Genomic DNA, 22,362 nt, shown 5'->3' on the forward strand with positions numbered 1-22,362 from the left:
TCACAAGTTGGGAACCCAGATATACAGGCATCATTACTTTTGAAAATCTTCACCATTATTTATAACTGTCTACAAGTGTCTTAGGATTGTGATAGCCTCACTTGTGCTAAGAAGCACTTTACATCATAAGTAGCCCCATCAAAATTAACAGAACTGCTCGTGGAGTTAAGGGTATCCCAACCTGTCCTTTAGCGATAGCACCGAACACAAGAAGTGGGAGACTAGAAAAGGCTTTATACAATACATACCCATGCCTACCTTAACAATAAGGATCAGAAATAAAATACTAAAGAAAAATATCAACAGAAAATAATCAGTCCTAGAGTATCTCAGTACAGGTTTGTAGTTGCGGGTCATTCAGGGCTCAGCTGACTGAAGGAATGGGCAGATACTGCAGTGATGGTGCTACTGAAATGTAAATATCTATTAGAAGAAAAATCTTTTTTCTTCCATTCCTCTCACATTCCCTTGCCAGCCCCCACAAAACTGCACATGCAATTTCATTTCCAAGCACAAATCATGTACTTGAGTGCCCCGCAACCCAATCTGTGCATAAATACCACATGTGCAATTTTGCAGCTTCAAAAATCAGACTCTGCCTGAAAGTTTGGTCCTCTCTGGTCATGTTTGGATGTGACCTAAAGGCCCATACATTCCTGAATATATCAGCAGGGATTCAAAGTAGTTTCCTCAAATTTCAGAAGGCCTGAGTCTTGGTTCCACCATGACATTCCCATTAACTGACCTTCTGAAATGTGTAAGTGTCTGTCATTTGAAGTGCAATTCTATAACAGTTGAGTCTCTACATTTATTGGGTCGACATCTGCATCCCCAGCCATTAAATGGATTGTTTTTTGATGGAACAAAGTTATATCTACCTCCGTTAGATAATTTAATGGTCCTCATCATGTAGTATCTGAATATCTCTCAATCTTCTAATGCATTTGGCATCACAACACCCATCTGAGGTAGGGAAGTAATCCCATTTTACAGATGGAGACCTGAGGCAGAGAAAGGCTGTGTGACCTTGGGCAAGGTCATAGAGGAAGTCTGTGATGAAGCAGGAAATGGAAACCAAATCCTAGGCTATCACCCTAACCACTGGACCATTCTTCCTCTCCAAATCAGGCAGTGGCATCAGATTGCTGACCTAGATTCTGAAGACAAAGTTTGGGTCTTATATGGCCAGACACCCACCCCCATCCCTCTAAGTGAAGATTCTGGCTATGTCCATCCACACCGTTCACTGTTCTAACATGCAGCCTTCTTTTCTCGGATATACAAGCTACACAACACCGAGATCTGAACCCCTGAAAGAGCCTTTCTTGCAGGGTCCACCAGGACAATCTGAAAGACAGCAGCCATCCAGCAGGCATCAGGTACATTATCAGCATTACCAGCATACTGCTTGGGTAATCGCTGCTGCAGCTGCTTATTGTAGAGAAATTGGGGAGTATCTCAACAGGAGCATCTAAAGTTTTTACCAGTTACCTTCAGAAATGTGAGCACAGAGCCCTAATGAAAGAAGGTTCTTATCAGACATAAACGTGTTTTTTGAAGCTTCCTCTATTTGTCAAAGAGGCTTCCTCTGTACCTGCCATATCTGTAAGCTATTTTAAGGTTTATCTTATTTTAAATTAGGGGTGGGCAAACCTATAAAGTTTCAGAGCCAGGGCTGGGTTTAGATAGACAACATGTTGAATGATTTCCTTGAAGTCTCTTCAGTCCTAGGTCTGCAGACTTGAACTAGAAGCCTCGCTGAGATGAGATGTCTTGAACTTCAATAGTATAATGCCTTTCCCCTTCCATCTAATAGTTAAAGATTCAAGAACAAGGGCATTTTTTCTGCATTGGTGACACATGGTGAGAGCACACAGAATATCTGGGCTCAAAAGTGACCTTGGAAGCTTGCTCGTCTGGAGTATTGCAGAGGTGTTGGTCTCACTCTCAGTGGAGGACCGTTAGTTTTTAATACAAGATACAAACACATGACAGGTTGGATAAGTTCTTAACTGCTTTTCTGTGAATAGCTAATACACCCTGAATCCCCATGCGTGGATGATGAATTTGAATCTGTAAAATCAGTGCTGATTGTATGCCAGTGGAGAGTATAGCTCCGTTGCAGTCAATGGAGTTGTGTCAATTAACACCAGATGAGGATCCTGGCTTTAGGGTGAAGCATAAAAAGCACTAGCTGTGTTGTCTAACTACTACTTCTGGGGAAATTTTGTGCCACTGTGCATGCACAGAATTCATGTCCTCTGCAGATTTCTTTGCTTTCCCGCAGAAAAATTACCTTCTGACAGGGAAGCAAAGAGAAGCTGCAAGAGTGGTCATGCATCCCTCCCTAACAGTGCAGGTATATCATTTCAGGCACCCAGAGCAGTCAGTGGAGAGGTAAATCATCGCAGGGCTGGGGACGCCTCACCCGGTGGCTCCTACCCCACACCAGGATCAGCTGCTAGTTCTGGCTGAGTTGGAGGTGGGAAAGGATGGAACATTCTCTTCCTCTGCAAGGAGTGGCTTGGGCTGTGTCAGACTTACCTCCCCCGGATGCAGGAGGCTCAGCATCCTCCTTTGCTTCCTGTCCCTATCGCTCCTCAGCCGTGGGAGGAGGAGTCACTGTACAGGGAGCTGCTTCCCTATCCACCAAACCTCACTCTGTATATTCAGACACCCTCCCCCCACAGCCCTCCATACCCATACCCAAACCCCACCCCATTGAACCTCAACCCCTGCATCTGGAGCCCCCCTGCAACCAGACCCCCACCTCTGCACCCAGACCACCCTTGCATTGAGCTCCTTGCACTTGACCCCCACCCCACTGACTGCCAACTAGCTGCACCCAGACCATCCCACCCCACTGAGGGCCCCAACCATCTTCACCTGGAAGCCCCTGTAGAGTCCCATGGCCCCTGCACCTGGAACCCCCTCAATGAGCCTCTGTGCATCCAGATCTCTTTCCCCCCCACTGAGCTTCCTGCTCCCATATTGTCCCACACAGAATCCTCTCACCCCACACCTGGCTCACCCCACACCTGGCTCTCCCCACACTGAGCCCCTTCACACTTGGATGCTCCCTGGTTGAGCCTGCCTGCCCCACACCTGGTGCACCTTGTACAGAGGGGTAGGGGCCCACGGTATTTCTGGGGCAGGCCCAGGCCTTGTGCTGTGTCAGGGTCGTGTATAGCCTCACCACCGAGTCCATGTCCTGGGGGAAGGGAGGGGCTGCAGGGTGATCTCCCACCTTCATGCAGCCAGTGGTCTGAGCTTCCCACTGCCATGCTGGAGCCTCCACATTTATTTGACAAATAAAACTTGAAGAATTTTGCAGAAATTTAAAATATTGTGCACAGAATTTTTAATTTTTTGGTGCAGAATTCCCTCAGGCATAAACTATGCTCCCTACTTCCTTACACTCTTCTTGCCATCCCTTCATTCCTCTCACTCTCATTAAAATACCACTCATCTCTTTGGTCCTCTTTCCGCCCATCTACCCACCTTCCTATCCTTTGTACATCCCCCATTCAGCTCCTGCATCTCAGCACCCCATCCTTGTATCCATTCACCCTTACCTATACATTGACATGTGTCTGGCTTCTTGTCCCTAGTGGTGACTCTTAATGTGACCATTGTGGACTCAGCTCTGTCCGACTGCATTTTCTCTGCCTGCAGAGTCCTGTCACCTTCCAGTGCCTCAGTTTACCATGCTGTGTATAACCCGGTCTGTACAATAGAAGTGTGCGTTCCTTCACCAGGACTACCTGATTGAGGGGAGACAACAGTGAAGAAATACGCTAGGTGCACCCCAGCTGTCAGGCTGCAAAGAAGGAATTGCAGGTAATCTCTAACAGCAGCCATATCTTGCAATAACATCCCTAAATTTCTCCCAGCTCAGCTCCTTTGTAAATTTCACAATGCATTCAGGGTCTGGCCCCAAATCTGAGTTTTGGATTAGAAACTCAGACCCCCAAAAGGATAGCAGGGATTGAGAGCACAAACAAGAGGAGGGAGGAATTTACAGTGGTATTGCTTACACGCCAAGCGGTAATTTTACGTACTGTTTTTACTACCGCTGTAGTATAAGGTAAAGCAGAGTAAAGTCTATCTCCTCTACAAATACCAGAAGAAAATGCATAATCCTGCCTAACAAAAATTACTTGCTTTCTTAGATAAGGTGTCTGGAAGTGGAATAACAACAATTTGGCTGCTATAGGAACATGACTTGTGATATTGTACATTAGCAGGCTGTAGCAGTTGGGAGAGGATGGGAAGGGTATGATATTGAATCTGTAGAAGAAAAGAAGATGCAGATTTGGAACCAACACAGCAGAGAGCACAAATGTAGCCCAGTAATTCTTGGGCAGGTCTCTGGGGCAATTAAAAACCAGGGATAAGGAAGTGATTTTAAAGACGACCCATTTGGGATTTTGGTTCTTTATTCAGATGGATGAACAGCCAAGACAACCACATGCTATTCTGGACCTTATCTGAAGATATAAGCTAAGCATGGTAAATAAAGAAGTAGCCGGAAGGGAGCCATCCAAAATGTTCTGGTCAATAATCCATAGATGTGTGAGGTATTTTTAATAGTGATTAAAGGAGAAAGAAGCAGCACAGAGGGTTTGGGGCATGATCCAAAGCCCTGTGAAGTCAGGGAGAGTCTTTCCATTGACTTCAATGGATCAGGCACTTTGTCCTTGAATACGGAGTGTGATGTTGTCAGGGTTCCTTCCCCACTCTGAACTCTAGGGTACAGATGTGGGGATCCGCATGAAAGACCCCCTAAGCTTATTCTTACTAGCTTAGGTTAAAAATTTCCCCAAGGTACAAACTTTGCCTTGTCCTTGAACGGTATGCTGCTACCGCCAAGCGTTTTAAACAAAGAACAGGGAAAGAGCCCACTTGGAGACATCATCCCCCAAAATATCCCCCCAAGCCCTACACCCCCTTTCCTGGGGAAGGCTTGATAAGAATCCTCACCAATTTGTACAGGTGAACACAGACCCAAACCCTTGGATCTTGAGAACAATGAAAAATCAATCAGGTTCTTAAAAGAAGAATTTTAATTAAAGAAAAGGTAAAAGAATCACCTCTGTAAAATCAGGATGGAAAATACTTTACAGGGTCATCAGATTCAAAACACAGAGGATCCCCCTCTGGGCAAAACTTTAATATTGCAGAAAACAGGAATAAACCTCCCCCTTAACACAGGGAAAATTCACATAAAACAAAAGATAAACTAATCCGCCTTGCCTGGCTTACCTATACTGGTTGCAATATTGGAGACTTGGATTAGGATGGGTTGGAGAAGATGGATTTCTGTCTGGCCTCTCTCAGCCCCAAGAGAGAATAAACATGTAAACAAAGAGCACAAACAAAAGCCTTTCTGCCCCCAAGATTTGAAAGTATCTTCTTCCCTTATTGGTCCTTTGGGTCAGGTGCCAGCCAGGTTAGCTGAGCTTCTTAACCCTTTACAGGTAACAGGATGTTGCCTGTGGCCAGGAGGGATTTTATAGCACTGTATACAGAAAGGTGGTGACCCTTACCTTTATATTTATGACAGATGTATTGTGAAATGGAAGCCCCTAAAGATTTAGATTAAAATACTGCAATATTTGAAGGACCTCTTGTAGGAAGCTGGGAATTAAAAGAACAGCTGGAGAAACTGGCTTCGGATGCCCTTTTCCCTATTTATACTTAATGGGGATAACATTTAATTGCTGTGTGATTCATTATGGTTATAAACAATCGCTTCCACAAGCAGCAAACATAAGCAATGTGGGAAGGAACAGAACTGCAAGGACTATTAAAAAAAATAATAATCAGATGAAAGCTAGTGGAACAATTAAAGGAGCAAAAAAACTGAATGTCAAACTGCAGAAGAAACTTCAATAACCCCTCATGAAAACTGTTCCCACTTGAAATAGACAGAAGGTAAAAAGAATGAATAGGATAACAAAGACCAAGGATAAGAAAATTAATCTGTCAAAGGGGATGCTCGCACAATGGCAAGCTTTAGAAAATAGACATTGGTAGTTAGCAAATGCATTTGGCCAGTATTTCGGGAGGCTATGGCTGTTTGTTGTTACAGTGGAGTCGAGACCACAGCCAGGATCAGATCTCCATTTCACTCAGTGCTAAAAAAAAAACCACCACCACAGGGTGTGGAAGAGTCCCTAAAGTGCTTACAGTCAATAGGAGTCGAGCACACGCTGCCATTTTGTGCCTTTTGGAAATTTCTCCTTCCATGGACAAGTCCCCCAAAGGATGGGAGAGAGGAAGTGCTGTTCTCCTCATTTTGCAGATGGGGAACTGAGACACAGAGACTTCGGGAGTGTTTACTCTGTAATCAGGGTGCAACGGCAGCACATGTAGACGTACCCTAGCTAGCTCTACTACCGATAGCAGGGAAGCCGCAGCAGATGCATTTCAGCACAAGTACCTGGGGTTGTGCAGCCAGTGCTGCCATGGCTTCCCCACGGACAGTGCCGAAGCTAGTTCAATTTAAAGCAAAATCAAGTACCTCGACACATGCTGGGATTGCACCCTCTGCTCGCAATGCAGTGAATTGGCCAAGGTCACACAGGAAATCTGTGGCAGAGCTGAGAAATGAACTCGGTTCTCTTGAGTCCCGGTCCAGAGTCTTAGGCTTCATTTTACTAATTAATTAAGGGACAATCCTGTGTGTGTGACATCAGAACAGTTGCCGTAGCAGTGACTGTCAGATTAGAAATCCAGTGCTATAACTTCACTGTAAGAGTATCATTTTGTGCATGGGACCTTTCTGCTACAGCATTTTAGGGGTCTGGTACATTACTGCATAACTGCAGTCCTTGGTTGGTGTAACTCCATTGAGATCCACAGTGATTGCAATGGAGTTGCACCCTTGTCCACCTAATATCATCCCAGTGCCAGAGGGCAGGAGACTTCCTGGGATCTAGAAGTGAGTCTCAGCTGTCCTGCGCTGCTCAGTGTACCCGCAGCTCACAGTTGTAATAATCCGTATCTAGAAGGAGGTTGGAGTGCAGGGTCTGGCCAGGAGTTAGGGTGCGGAAGGGGGCTAAGGCCTGGGGCAGGGGGTTGGCATGTGGAGTGCTTACCTGGGGCAGTTCCTATTTGGTGTGAGAGGTGCAGGTGGGGATGTGAGTGGGGGGGGGTGCAGGAGTCAGGGTGGGCTGGGGGTTTGGGGGGGCAGGGTGTATGGGGGGTTGCGGGAGTCAAGGAGAGCAGGGGTTTGGGGGTGAGGGGGTGCAGGAGTCATGGCTGGGAGTGTGAGGGGTGTGTGGACTGGGGTCGTGGGCGTGCTCCCACCCCCTTAGCCCACCGCTGCCCAGAGCGGCTCACGGCAGGGGGCTGGGTGGGGGGGTATGTGTAGGGAGAGTGTTGGGGCCCCGCCTTTGCGCTGCACTGCTCTGCCCCCGCCTCCGCCTCCTTCCCCGAGGGTGCTGCGGCCCCACTCCTTCCCCTTCCTCCCTTCCGAAGCGCCCTGAGTGCTGGCAAACAGCTGTTCAGCAGTGGGGGAAGCGCGGGGAGGGATGGGAATGCTGCACACTTAGGGGAGGAGGGAGCTTGGCTGCCTGTGGGTGCAGAGCCTGCAGCAGGAGCCCCAAGAGCCAGCAGGACCAAGCTTCTGCCCCCGCAGCTGTCCAGCCCTGGGGCCCCCTGTCACTGGGGGGCCCTGTGCTAGGGCACTCTGTGTTTTACTGTAAATCCGCCTCTGGAATGGGGGATGGCCATTTAATACTGTCAGTGGGGGATGGAAGCTGCAGCCCCAGGAAACCTTCCTGCCTCCTGAAGCAAGGTCATTTAACTTCAGGTTATAAGTAAGGACACAGCTATTTTGGTGGCCATTACTGGGCAGATACAAGAGGCCAGAGCTCTTGTACATCTGAGAAAAGTGGAACCTTTAACCAAGGGGGTTGAAAGTCTTTGGAAACTGAATATAGGTGAGAGAAACTTCTTTGAACAATAGATTTTAGTTTAAGTTGAGTTTTAGTCTTAGAAGCTTATTTTTACTTTCGTTTGTTTGTAACCATTTCTATCCTTATTCCTTATACTGGGCATCACTTAAACCTATGGCCTGTTGTTAATAAACTTATTTTGCTTTTACCATAAACCAGCTCAGGTCTTTGATTGACGTGGAGGGTTTGTCAACCCCAGCTGAGTTGAGAAGCTAGCTGTGTACTGTCTCTTTAAAGGAGCAGCGAACTTGATAAGGTTTTATGGTTGCTGCAGAGAGAGGGTCTGAGCGCTACAGAGGACTAAGGGTGTTGGTGTTACCCTGCAAGGAGTAACCAAGCTGGTGGAAACCAGGGTGAGGTCAGCAGGCTGTAAGCAAGCTGTTGGGTATCAGGGCTCTGAACCAAAGCTGCACAGCATAGAGATGCCAAGGGTTACAGGGTAGGCAGTGACGCAACCTCTTACTGTCCAGGGTTGAACTCCAAAGCGTTACAACCACCCTAGAAGTGGAGCAACAACCAGGAATCAGGTCCTAGCTGCCTCCCAATAAGAGAAATTACATCTGCACATGTTCAACAAAAACACAGCAGATAAAAAGAAGGGAAAAGCTGCACTGTGGGTTGCCAGCCCTTGTCTAACCAAAAACCTTTCAGTAATTGGCAAACACAGTAAGAAAATATAATAAACAACATTTTGAAAGGCAAGAGGACTTACTGTGCCATATGACAGATAGAGCTAGTACCCAGTCCATGAATTTTAGTGGGAACTGAGAGAGAAAAACAGGAGGCATCATATGTAACTAAGGCATGTGATGACAGATCAGGGTCGGGGAGGCTGCAAATTTGACAGGTAAATCTCCATTATTCCAAAAAAACCAACCACCTACACCAGTCGTTCTTAAACTTTTGTACTGGTGACCCCTTTCACATAGCAAGCCTCTGGGTGCGACCCCCCCCCTTATAAATTAAAAACACATTTAAATATATTTAACACCATTGTAAATGCTGGCGGCAAAGCGGGGTTTAGGGTGGAAACTAATAGCTCGCAACCCCCGCTTGTAATAACCTCATGACCCCCTGAGGGGTCCCAACCCCCAGTTTGAGAATTCCTGACCTACGCTATGAAGTGCAGTAAGCAATTGCTGGCCTATTTGTAGTGAAAATATATAAAGTGGGGAATCTCCTTGAAAAATGCCATTTGAACTGAGACGGCCAATAGGGCTTAGAAAGAGATGAGAATGGGGTATTATGGTAATGGGCTATAAAACACTTCAAATAGACTCTTGTTTAACTTATTGGCATTTTTTAAATTGCCATTGCAATTGATAGGGGAAATGTATTTGGTTAATGGCTAGCAAAAAGAGATTCCCAGAATGAGACAAAACATACCAGCCAGTACAGCCATTGCAGGGCTGGGGGCACAGAAGCCATGCACTTTAGAAACATATGACCTCTACTGACCAGTCAGCAGGTAGGTTCTCCTTTGCAAGGGGGCCTCTCATTGGACAATTCCCTTTATCTGTAATCATGGTGTGACGTTACACCCCATAATGCTTTATAGAAATATGCTTATGAATGTAAATATGACATAACTGTAATATGTTTTATGCTACATATGCCATGTAACTTATCTTTGCAAAGGTTATGATCTAAGGAATATATTCATCCTATTTGTATGCATGTATCATGTTTGTATTTGAAGTTATGAATATTGGCTGTGTACTTATTTGATTTTAAGTAGCCTCAGTGAAGCATTTGGTCAGCTTCTTGAGAAAAGACTATTTTCATAAGTGCTCAATCAAGAAGCACTTAATCTGACAATAGACTTTGATAGACGCCAGTCTACATCTGATCTTTCCTGGGAATGTTCCTGTAGAGAACTAAGTCATGCATGAACATGTGACTTGTCCAGGTGTCTCCAGAACCCCATCTTCTAGAGGGGATTCTACACAGGGGAGGGAGGGGCTTCCAACCACAAAAGAGAAACTATATAAAGTCCTGACGGACCCCTCCATTTTGTCTTCAGCTGGCTCAAGAGGTAGCCTCTCCACCCCCAAAGGATACCTGAAAGAAACTGGAACAAAGAACAGTAACTACAGGGGTGTGAGTAATTACTGGACCCAGACTAGAAGGATGCTAGTCTGTAAAAGAAGCTTATTGGAACATCTCTGAGGGTGAGATTTCATCTGTAATCACTTTCTTACTGTATTAGGCTTAGACTTGCCTAATGTGTTTTGTTTTATTTTGCTTGATAATTCACTTTGTTTTGTCTGTTACTTGGAACCACTTAAATCCTACTTTTTGTATTTAATAAAATCACCTTTTACTTATTAATTAACTCAGAGTATGTATTAATACCTTTGGGTGGGGACAGCTGTGTGTATCTCTCTATCAGTATTATAGAGGGTGAACAATTTATGAGTCTACCCTGTATACGCTTTATACAGGGTAAAATGGATTTATTTGGAGTTTGGACCCTACTGGGAGTTGGGTATCTGAGTGTTGAAGACAGGAACACTTCTTAAGCTGTTTTTCAGTTAAACCTGCAGCTTGTGGGATGTTGTTCAGACCTGGGTCTGTGTTTGTAGCAGGCTAGTGTGTCTGGCACAATCAGGCAGGGCACTGAAGTCCCAAGCTGGCAGGGAAAACAGGCTCAGAGGTAGTCTCAGCACATCAGGTGGTAGTCCCAAGGGGGTTTCTGTGCTCCAACCCATCACAAATGGTTTGTCCATGGGCTGTCAATGGTCATAAAGGTCTTTGTCCTGCTTCTTCCTGCCTCACCTCAAAGTGTCCTTTGAGGTCACTTTAGGGCCTCCTAGGTGAATGGTTTGGATGAGAATGTTAACTATAAAATCACATAGTTTGTGTATGAAAGCTGAGCTGAAGATGTGGCAAATGAAACAATACATCCAGCGTTTAGTGGGATGGAGGAATCTTTTAGGTGGCTGGGCCAGTAAATATAGATTGTATACACAGAAGAGTCATCCAGCACGTTAATCAAGAAAAACAATGTGTTATGCAAAAATGCTTGGAGTCGTAAATGTTTTGCCATGCCAATTGATTATTGGAGTGCATCAACAGAGAAACAGAGAATGCACATCAAAATAAACTATATTCTACAGATCAAATGGTTAAAACACAAGTACTATTTGCTAGTTGGCTTTTTGTTGCCTATTCAATAGAAGGATACTAAGGCCCTTGAGAGACAGGAGAAAGAGCCGGGCACCCAGGATGATTCCAAGTTATAAATTACATGATGACTCTATATAGATGGGACATCTCTGGGGATGGAACACAAGACATCTGGATCTAAACATATGAGCAGCTACTGCTTGAGCTAAAGGGTTAAGGATCAGATTTTTAGAGATATTTAGATGTTGCTGTACTCAACATTGCAATGCCTAACTGACCTAGGAGACTGTCTCATGGACTTGCAATGAGACTTAAGCTCCTAAGTGCCTACGTCACTTTGGAAAATGAGATTTAGGCTCCTAAATCAGTTAGGTGTTGCGACGCTGGGCAGAGCACTGCTCAAATACGTTTAAAAATCTGGGCCTACAATCCCCTAGCTAGCAGCAGTAGCAGATTCTCAAGCTCCTTGTGGGGACCAGCTACTAGAGGTGGACAAAGACCCACAATGGGTTAATGTAGTGTGATAGGGTCAGGCCAGATAGCTACAGGAGAGTGATCCTATTGGGATCCGGGAAGTGGGCTGGCAAAGCCCGCACCACTGCTAAGGGATCCACCCCTGCCCTCCTAGCCTAAGAGGGGGATCCACAGGACCTGGAAACCAATTAAATATGGGGGACAACTAATAAAATAATAGGACAGGAGTGTGGTCAAAGGGTCAAATGAAGGGAACGGGACGGGAACACTGAGTAGAGAACCCCAGACAGCGCCCACTGCTCCTCAAAGGTGTCATGGGAGTCACTGGACACCGCCCAGAGAAACTCTGCCCAGATACATGAACAGATGGAGGATCGGAAATAGGCCCCACAGTCACAGGAGACTCCATTGGTCAACCTCCTCATTCTGGTTTTATAGATGGCCACTTTAGCCAGGGCCAGGAGGAGGTTGACCAGGAGCTCCCGTGACTTTGTGAGGCTATTGGAGAGTGATAGAAGGCAGATATATTGGCCTCAGATTAAACAGGTCCCTTTTCCCTGGGTAAGGTAACAGGGGCGGTTCCAGAACAATCAGGAACTTGCTGGAGCCAATTAAGGCAGGCAGGCTAATTAGGACACCTGGAGCCAATTAAGAAGCTGCTAGACTCAATTAAGGCAGGCTAATCAGGGCACCTGGTTTAAAAAGGACCTCACTTCAGTCAGTGAGGTGCATGCAAGGAGCTGAGAACAAGAGGGCATGCTGTTGGAGGACTGAGGAGTACAAATGCTATCTGGCATCAGGAAGAAGGTCTTGTGGTGAGGATAAAGAAGGTGTTGGGAGGAGGTCATGGAGAAGTAGCTCAGGGAGTTGTAGGTGTCATGCAGCTGTTACAAGAAACATGGTAGACAGCTATGATCCACAGGGCTGGAACCCAGAATAGAGGGCGGGCCCGGGTTTCCCCCAACTCCCTATTGGATACAGGAGGAATTGTCCTGGACTTTGGATCCCACCAGACGGGAAGGTCCCTGGCCTGTCCCCTGACCTACTAGGTGAATCAGCAGAGACTGCATGGATTGTTCTCCTTCCGTTTCCCCATGCTGGCCAGTGATGAGGTTAGCTGAGTGGGTGGCAGGTTTGAGCCACTAGCAAAAGTGGCCAAACTGAGGGCTGCTATGAATCTCAGAGGCGAGCAAATCCGCCAATAAGCGCAGGACCCACCAAGGCAGAGGAGGAACTTTGTCACAGTAGGCTATAATGAGGAAAATTTTTTAAAGTTGAGCTTATTCTCACTGGGGAAGAGATTTTGAAGTGATCTAATTTAATGATTACATTAAAAAGCCCTGGAGGGGTTTGAGATTAGAGCTGGTTGTGAAGATCCATGAGATTAGACCCCTTGGTCTGCAGAACCTAGGACAGCTGACATTCCCACATCACCACTGGGAAGCTGTGCAGAGCCATATCCAAGGAGCACTGTGGAGATTAGGCACTGCAAGAAGTACCGTCCAAAGGATCCAAAGTGACAGTACCCTGGGGCACTCTGATTGGCCCCTGCACACTATTTAACTTTGGAGTATGCCCCAAGAAGTTGTCTGGAAAATCACACAGACTTCTGGCCTGCTGATACCCCCTTGCTTTCTGATCACCAGTCTCTGACCTCACCCCAGCCTGACTCTGACCCTGACCCTGGCTTACTGTCTCTGATCTTGGCCTGACTCTGACCCTGACTCTTGCTCTTTGATCCTTGCTCTAGTGACTACTCCAATCCTTACTCACTGAGTATGCCTCATAGCTGTTCTTAACATGTGCACACCAGCCCAGCTGTAACTGCTAAGCCAGACTACCTATACCCTGGTCCCTTATACTGGTTGAAAAGTTTTAAACAGAAAAAGTTTTTCCACCAAAAAATGCAGTTTTGTTGAAATCAGCATGCTCCCATGAATATTTGCAGTGGTCTTGTAGCTATGTTGGTCCCAGAATATGAGAGAGATAAGGTAGGCAAGGTAATATCTTTTACTGGACCAACTTCTACAGGTGAGGGGACAAGCTTTTGGGCTTACACAGAGCTCTTCCTTGGCTCTGGAGTTTTTAAAGCGTCCCTGATATGACACCCATAGAATAGAGTGAGAACCCAAGTCAGTATTGAGTGTATCAATTTTAATTGATTCTATTTTTTTTAACGGCAATAGTCTCCCCAAGGGGAGGTGCACCGTTCCTGGAGATACTGCAATACCAGGTCGATGCGTGGAGTGGATGGAGCAAGCTCCTATTCCATCTGGAGAAAGGAACCGGAATGTTCCCATAAGGTGTTTTGATTTAGACTCAATTTTTTAATGAGAAAAAGTTTAAATGAATCATTTTGACTGGCATTTTAATCCATTTAATTTTTATTTTTATATATAAATAGAAAATATAAATATATTTTAATATAACAGTCAAAATTAAATGGGTCAAAATGAAAGACTATCAAAACAAAATGGTTCAATGGTCCTGAACCAAAATTTCCTGCAGAATGGAAAAAAAAATGTTTTTACTTATTCTGATTTGGAACAATTTTTTTTCTTGTTACTTTGGAATTTCCCACAGAATAGGAATTCCGGTTTCCTACCAGCTCTGGTGGTAGATCTGTCTGAATGAGGATATGAAGAAGAGTCAGGCAGATCTCTTCCACTCAGGGAATAATAAATACGTGGAAGAAGCTATCAAGTAAGGCCAAAGCAAGCAATGCACATCAGTCTGAGAGCTAGTGATGTCTATGGGGAGACTGAGAAGGAAATGAAGGATGCCAGTTCTCTTCCAATAGAAGTCAGTGGTAAGATGCCAATTAAATATAATAAGAGGACTAGGGCTCACAGAGAGGAGGGGCTGAAATTTAAGCATGCATTCTTATTTGGTTAAGTGGCCTTTTGTTGTGCAATGATTTCTCTGTGGTATGTTACTATAGTGATACTCTAGCAAACTGTTTGTTTTGTTTGTGTTTTTAAGGGCGTATAGTTATCTTTCATGACTGTGTTAGCATAAAACAATACTCTGTGCATCAGTGGCTTAATTCATCCTTGATCAGTAGAGAGCTCTTATCCCACACAACTACACAGGTCTCTGGGCCAAATTTAATGCTGATAAATGGATGCAAGTGCTACTGAAGTCAGTCCTAGTATTATCTGGTGCAGATTTCTCATTTGTCTAAGAAACAAGGCCAGAAAAATGAAATTCTCCTCCGGCTGGAGGGGATTTGCACCCTGAGGAAGAGCACTGCCCTGTCCCCAATCTGGTTTGCATAAAACATACCTCAGCAAATATACTTCATTTGGCGCAGTGTGCCCCAAAGTTGTGGCTGCTGAAGAAATCAAGCAGGCAGACCATAACGCAGAGTGTGTGTTTTACATACCAATGGCCAAATTCTGCTCCAGATTAAACCAATGTAACCCCTCTGAAGCTAACAGTGTTGCACCAATTGAGAATTTGTCTCATGTACTAGATCTCAGTGATCAGCAAGAAAAAAATGTACAGAAAAAGGATCTAACAATGATAAGCCTTTTGATAAAATAAAGGACTTAATACAAATAATTAATAATGGTGATGATATGAAAGGGATCAACTATCTGAAATCCCTATCCCCATTGTGAAGTGCAGAGCTTTTAGTTCTTCTAGGCTGTGCTCACACCTTACAAGAGCTGCAATGATCACCTCCTGCAATCAGGGCAGTACAGATTCAGCTGCCTCCTGGAGAAGTGTGAGTGGATAACCTTGGTGGCTGAGGGTAAAGCACTGACATGGAGACGCGTTGTAGAGCAAAGAAGGCTTCCTAACAAAAGCTCCCCACATATTGGAACTCAGGCTTCTGGAAACGTGAGTGAGGGTATGTCTACACTACGAAATTAGGTCGAATTTATAGAAGTCGGTTTTTTAGAAATTGTTTTTATATAGTCGATTGTGTGTGTCCCCACACAAAATGCTCTAAGTGTATTAACTCAACAGAGTGCTTCCACAGTACCAAGGCTAGCATCGACTTCCAAAGTGTTGCACTGTGGGTAGCTATCCCACAATTCCTGCAGTCTCCGCCACCCATTGGAATTCTGGGTTGAGATCCCAGTGCCTAATGGGGCAAAAACATTGTCGCGGGTGATTCTGGGTATATGTCGTTAGGCCCTCCCTCCGTGAAAGCAATGACAGACAATTGTTTCGCACCTTTTTTCCTGAGTTACCTGTGCAGACGCCATACCATGGCAAGCATCGAGCCCACTCAGCTCACTGTCACTGTACGTCTCCTGGGTGCTGGCAGACGCGGTTCTGCATTGCTACACAGCAACAACACATTGCCTTGTGGCAGCAGACAGTGCAATAGGCCTGATAACCATCGCCATCATGTCCGAGGTGCTCCTGGCCGCCTCAGTAAGGTCAGTCAGAAGCGCCTGGGCAGACATGGGTACAGGGAATAAAATAGGAGTGACTCGACCAGGTCATTCTCTTTAGTCCTGCCAGCAGTCCTATTGTACCGTCTTCTGGCGAGCAGGCTGGAGATGAAGATGGCTAGTAGTCCTATTGCACCATCTTTTGTCGAGCAGCCAGGAGATGTGGATGGCTTGCAGTCCTGCTGCACCATCTGCTGCCAGCCAAAGATGTAAAAGATAGATGGAGTGGATCAAAACAAGAAACACACCAGCTTTGTTTTGTATTAATTTGCTCCCCTCTCCCTCCTTCCCGCCGTGAAATCAATGGCCAACAATCATTTTGGTGAGGTCTGTCGGGGCACCTTGAAAAGTTTAATGGAGATTCAGTCCTGCCTGAAATACCAAGGGGAGGGATAGTTCATTGGGTTGAGCATTGGCCTGCTAAACCCAGGGTTTTGAGTTCAACCAAGGGGCGGGGGGTTCATCAAGGAGAAACAATGTGTTGTTGCTGTGTAGCAATGCAGAACCGCGTCTGCCAGCACCCAGGAGACGTACAGTGACAGTGAGCTGAGTGGGCTCGATGCTTGCCATGGTATGGTGTCTGCACAGGTAACTCAGGAAAAAAGGTGCGAAACAATTGTCTGTCATTGCTTTCACGGAGGGAGGGCCTGACGACATATACCCAGAATCACCCGCGACAATGTTTTTGCCCCATTAGGCACTGGGATCTCCAACCCAGAATTCCAATGGCTGGCGGAGACTGCAGGAATTGTGGGATAGCTACCCACAGTGCAACACTTTGGAAGTCGATGCTAGCCTTGGTACTGTGGAAGCACTCTGTTGAGTTAATGCACTTAATGCACTTAGAGCATTTTGTGTGAAAGTTCTGTTTGTTTCTCCTTGATGAACCCCCCGCCCCTTGGTTCACTCTACTTCCTTGTACACTAACCACCCTCCCCTCCTCCCTTCAATCACCGCTTGCAGAGGCAATAAAGTCATTGTTGCTTCACATTCATGCATTCTTTATTTTAATTCCCTGTAAGCCAACCCTGTAAGCCATGTCGTCAGTCGCCCCTACCTCCGTCAGAGCAACGGCAGACAATCGTTCCGCGCCTTTTTTCTGTGCAGACGCCATACCACGGCAAGCATGGAGCCCGCTCAGATCACTTTGGCAATTAGGAGCACATTAAACACCACACGCATTATCCAGCAGTATATGCAGCACCAGAACCTGGCAAAGCGAAACCGGGCGAGTAGGCGACGTCAGCGTGGTGACGAGAGTGATGAGGACATGGACACAGACTTCTCTCAAAGCACGGGCGCTGGCAATGTGGGCATCGTGGTGCTACTGGGGCAGGTTCATGCTGTGGAACGCTGATTCTGGGCCAGGAAACAATCACAAACTGGTGGGACCGCGTAGTGTTGCAGGTCTGGGACAATTCCCAGTGGCTGCGAAACTTTCGCATGCGTAATGGCACTTTCATGGAACTTTGTGACTTGCTTTCCCTTGCCCTGAGGCGCAAGAATATCAAGATGAGAGCAGCCCTCACAGTTGAGAAGCGAGTGCAATAGTCCTGTGGAAGCTTGCTATGGCAGACAGCTACCTGTCAGTCGAGAATCAATTTGGAGTGGGCAAATCTACTATAGGGGCTGCTGTGATGCAAGTAGCCAACACAATCGAAGATCTCAAGGGTAGTGACCCTGGGAAATGTGCAGGTCATAGTGGATGGCTTTGCTGCAATGGGATTCCCTAACTGTGGTGGGGCCATAGACAGAACCCATATCCCTACCTTGGCACCGGAGCACCAAGCCGGTGAGTACATAAACCGCAAGGGGTACTTTTCAATAGTGCTGCAAGCACTGGTGCATCACAAGGGACGTTTCACCAACATCAATGTGGGATGGCCGGGAAAGATACATGACGCTTGCATCTTCAGGAACTCTGGTCTGTTTCAAAAGCTGCAGGAAGGGACTTTATTCCCAGACCAGAAAATAACCGTTGGGGATGTTGAAATTCTTATAGTTATCCTTGGGGACCCAGCCTACCCCTTAATGCCATGGCTCTTGAAGCCATACACATGCAGCCTGGGCAGTAATCAGGAGCTGTTCAACTACAGGCTGAGCAAGTGCAGAATGGTGGTTGAATGTGCATTTGGACGTTTAAAAGCGTGCTGTTGCAGGTTACTGACTCGGTTAGACCTCAGCAAAACCAATATTCCCACTGTTATTACTGCTTGCTGTGTGCTCCACAATGTCTGTGACAGTAAGGGGGAGACGTTTATGGTGGAGTGGGAGGTTGAGGCAAATCGCCTGGCTGCTGGTTACACACAGCCAGACACCAGGGTGATTAGAAGAGCACAGGAGGGTGCGGTGCGCATCAGAGAAGCTTTGAAACCCAGTTTCATGACTGGCCAGGCTACAGTGTGAACGTTCTGTTTGTTTCTCCTTGATGAACCCCCCACCCCTTGGTTCACTCTACTTCCTTGTACGCTAACCACCCTCCTCTCCTCCCTTCAATCACTGCTTGCAGAGGCAATAAAGTCATTGTTGCTTCACATTCATGCATTCTTTATTAATTCATCACACAAATAGGGGGATAACTGCCAAGGTAGCCCGGAAGGGGTGGTGGAGGAGGGAAGCACTGGGAGGGGTGGTGGAAGAGGGAAAGACAAAGCCACACAGCACTTTAAAAGTTTAAAATTATGGAATGCCAGCCTTCTGTTGCTTGGGCAATCCTCTGGGGTGGAGCAGCTAGGTGGCCGGAGGCACCCGCACCGCATTCTTGGACGTCTGGATGAGGAGGCTATGGAACTTGGGGAGGAGGGTGGTTGGTTACACAGGGGCTGTAGTGGCGGTCTGTGCTCCTGCTGCCTTTCCTGCAGCTCAACCATACGCTGGAGCATATTTGTTTGATCCTCCAGCAGCCTCAGCATTGAATCCTGCCTCCTCTCATCATGCTGCCACCACCTTTCACCTTCAGCCTTCTCTTCAGCCCGCCACTTACTCTCTTCAGCCTGCCACCTCTCCTCACAGTCATTTTGTGCTTTCCTGCACTCTGACATTGTCTGCCTCCACGCATTCGTCTGTGCTCTGTCAGCGTGGGAGGATAGCATGAGCTCAGAGAACATTTCATCGCAAGTGCGTTTTTTCCACCTTCTAATCTTTGCTAGCCTCTGGGAAGGAGAAGGTCCTGTGATCCTTGAAACACATGCAGCTGGTGGGGAAAAAAAAAGGGACAGTGGTATTTTAAAAGACACATTTTATAGAACAATGGGTACACTCTTTCACAGTAAACCTTGCTCTTAACATTACATACATAGCAAATGTGCTTTCATTACAAGGTCGCATTTTGCCTCCCCTACCACATGTCTAACCCCTCATACCTTCCCGTGGCTAACAGCAGGGAACATTTCTGTTCAGCTACAAGCAAAGAACCCAGCAGGAACGGGCACCTCTGAATGTCCCCTTAAGAAAAGCACCCTATTTCAACCAGGTGACCATGAATGATATCACTCTCCTGAGGATAACACAGAGAGATAAAGAACGGATGTTGTTTGAACACCAGCAAACATACACTGCAAAGCTTTGTTCTGCAATGATTCCCGACTACGTGCTACTGGCCTGGCGTGGTAAAGTGGACCCAGCCTGGTAGGTAAAGTCCTACCATAGTGGACGGAATAAGGCTGCCCTCCCCAGAAACCTTTTGCAAAGGATTTGGGAGTACATCCAGGAGAGCTTTATGGAGATCTCCCTGGAGGATTTCCACTCCATCCCCAGACACGTTAACAGACTTTTCCAGTAGCTGTACTGACCGTGAATGCCAGGGCAAATTAATCATTAAATACGCTTGCTTTTAAACCATGTATACTATTTAAAAAGGTACACTCACCAGAGGTCCCTTCTCTCGTGGTGGATCCGGGAGGCAGCCTTGGGTGGGTTTGGGGGGGTACTGGCTCCAGGTCCAGGGTGAGAAACAGTTCCTGGCTGTCGGGAAAACCAGTTTCTCCGCTTGCTTGCTATGAACTATCTACAACCTCATCATCATCATCTTCCTTGTCCCCAGAACCTGCTTCCATGTTGCCTCCATCTCCATTGAAGGAGTCAAACAACATGGCTCGGGTAGTGGAGGCTGAACCCCCTAAAATGGCATGCAGCTCATCATAGAAGTAGCATGTTTTGGGCTCTGACCCAGAGCGGCCGTTTGCCTCTCTGGTTTTCTGGTAGGCTTGCCTCAGCTCCTGAAGTTTCGTGTGGCACTGCTTCGGGTTCCTGTCATGGCCTCTGTCCTTCATGCCCTGGGAGATTTTGACAAATGTTTTGGCATTTTGAAAACTGGAACGGAGTTCTGATAGCACGGATTCCTCTCCCCATACAGCGATCAGATCCCGTACCTCCCGTTCAGTCCATGCTGGAGCTCTTTTGCGATTCTGGGACTCCATCATGGTCACCTCTGCTGATGAGCTCTGCACTCACCTGCAGCTTGCCACGCTGGCCAAACAGGAAATGAAATTCAAAAGTTCGTGGGCCTTTTCCTGTCTACCTGGCCAGTGCATCTGAATTGAGAGTGCTGTCCAGAGCGGTCACAATGGAGCACTCTGGGATAGCTCCCGGAGGCCAATACCGTCTAATTGCATCCACGGTACCCCAAATTCGACCCGGCAAGGTCGATTTCAGCGCTAATCCCCTTGTCGGGGGTGGAGTAAGGAAATCGATTTTAAGAGCCCTTTATGTCGAAAAAAAGGGCTTCGTCATGTGGATGGGTACAGGATTAAATCTAGATAACGCTGCTAAATTCTACCTCAACTCCTAGTGTAGACCAGGGCTCAGAGTAACCTCACCTAGCACAAGCTCTGGGCTGCATCAACATTGCAGAGAGAAAGAGGCTTGCAGTCCTCAGGCCAGAGAACAAAAGCTGCTGCCTTGTACCACAGTGAGTTCTGTTGCTATGGAAACTGCTACTAAGTTGCTGGGTGATAGCTTCCTGCTGTTTCTGCTCCCCTTCCCTAGCCAATGAAGGCCACAGGCTGGGTCCAGCCTGAGCACATCCTTCTATGGTATTTCTAAGGTGCCCATCACCGTGATAGGTAAGATGTCATGTGTGCTATTGGTTTCCTTTCTGTGGGAGACTGGGACTGTAGAGCACAGAGTGAGGGTCGGAAGCTGGTATGAAGTCAGATCATCTGAACTGGGGAGCTGCATTTCTGCAAGGGATTCTCTTGTATTTCACTCTACCCTGAGGTTCTCACAAGGAAAGCTAGAAGGGTGGAAATGGCTGACTCAGTGTGTGGATGACACTTCCCCTTTAATATAAAGTTCTTCCCTGAAGAAAGACAATTTTAGTTAACCAGGCCCAAGGATCTAGGAACCAGGCCCTTTATCCCCCTCCTATTTTTATACAAATCTCTCTCACAGTCCCTCCTTTCTTCATCGCTAGAGCCTTAATAGTGTAGATGAGGAGGGAGAGAGAAATAAAGAGCTAGCCCCATTAATAAAGATGTACTAAGACAGGCCCTCTGCCACAAGGAGCTCCCTATAATCATTTATATCCATTAGTGCTCACAATGTGCGAGGTATGATTGCTGCAGTCTTATGAAGATGAAGGACTTGCCCCGAAGAACTCCCAATATAAGGCCTTGATCCTGCCATCAGGTCTGTGTGGGCAGATCCTTGCATCCCTGGACTTCAGAGGGGCTCCATGGGGATGTGAGTTACCACCGGCATGGCTCCAATTGATTGTAGGATCAGAGCCAACCTAAATAGTTATGACAGACAGAAGATAGGGGAAGGGAGGTTTTTTTTGTAATCTTTTCCTAGCTCCCGCCTTTTTAGCCCCTTTTAAAAAGAATAAAATCCCTTTCTGCACACGTTCAGCTGAAAGATGGGTTTTGTGGTAGAATACACACTATTGTAATCATCTTGGTATAACATATGCCTTGTAAGGTATCATCTGAAAACTCAAAATTTGCTGGTCTGAGGCCAGTATTTGGCAACATTGAAATGTAAAGTTATAAGATTCCACTGTATGGTGTTATTAACACATGTTCCAAACCCTACAGCCCTGCCCAAACCAAGGTTGGCAAAGAGGTCTATCCTGCATTTATGTAGTAAACAGAGTAATCAAGCAGCAAGAGGAAAAAAGAAAGCTCATAGGGGTGAGAAAAAAGCAGCAGGGAACATCCTTCCACATACACTCTTTGTCTCCCACTGCCCATCTGGAAATGTGTTTCAAGAGGGGGACTGAAACTATAAAAAGGAGGGACAAACAGCCCAAGGTAGCCCAGCCCGTCACATTCGCTGCACCTGAAGCAACAAAGGAAGCATTTGTTGGACTATGGGGAGAAGGGATCCTGACCTACAGGGATGGGTCAGCAAGACTGCTGAAAGCATATGGTGAGAAACTTTGCTGG

The sequence above is a fragment of the Dermochelys coriacea genome, chromosome 8 (genome assembly GCF_009764565.3).
Source record: "Dermochelys coriacea isolate rDerCor1 chromosome 8, rDerCor1.pri.v4, whole genome shotgun sequence".
NCBI lineage: Eukaryota > Metazoa > Chordata > Testudines > Dermochelyidae > Dermochelys > Dermochelys coriacea.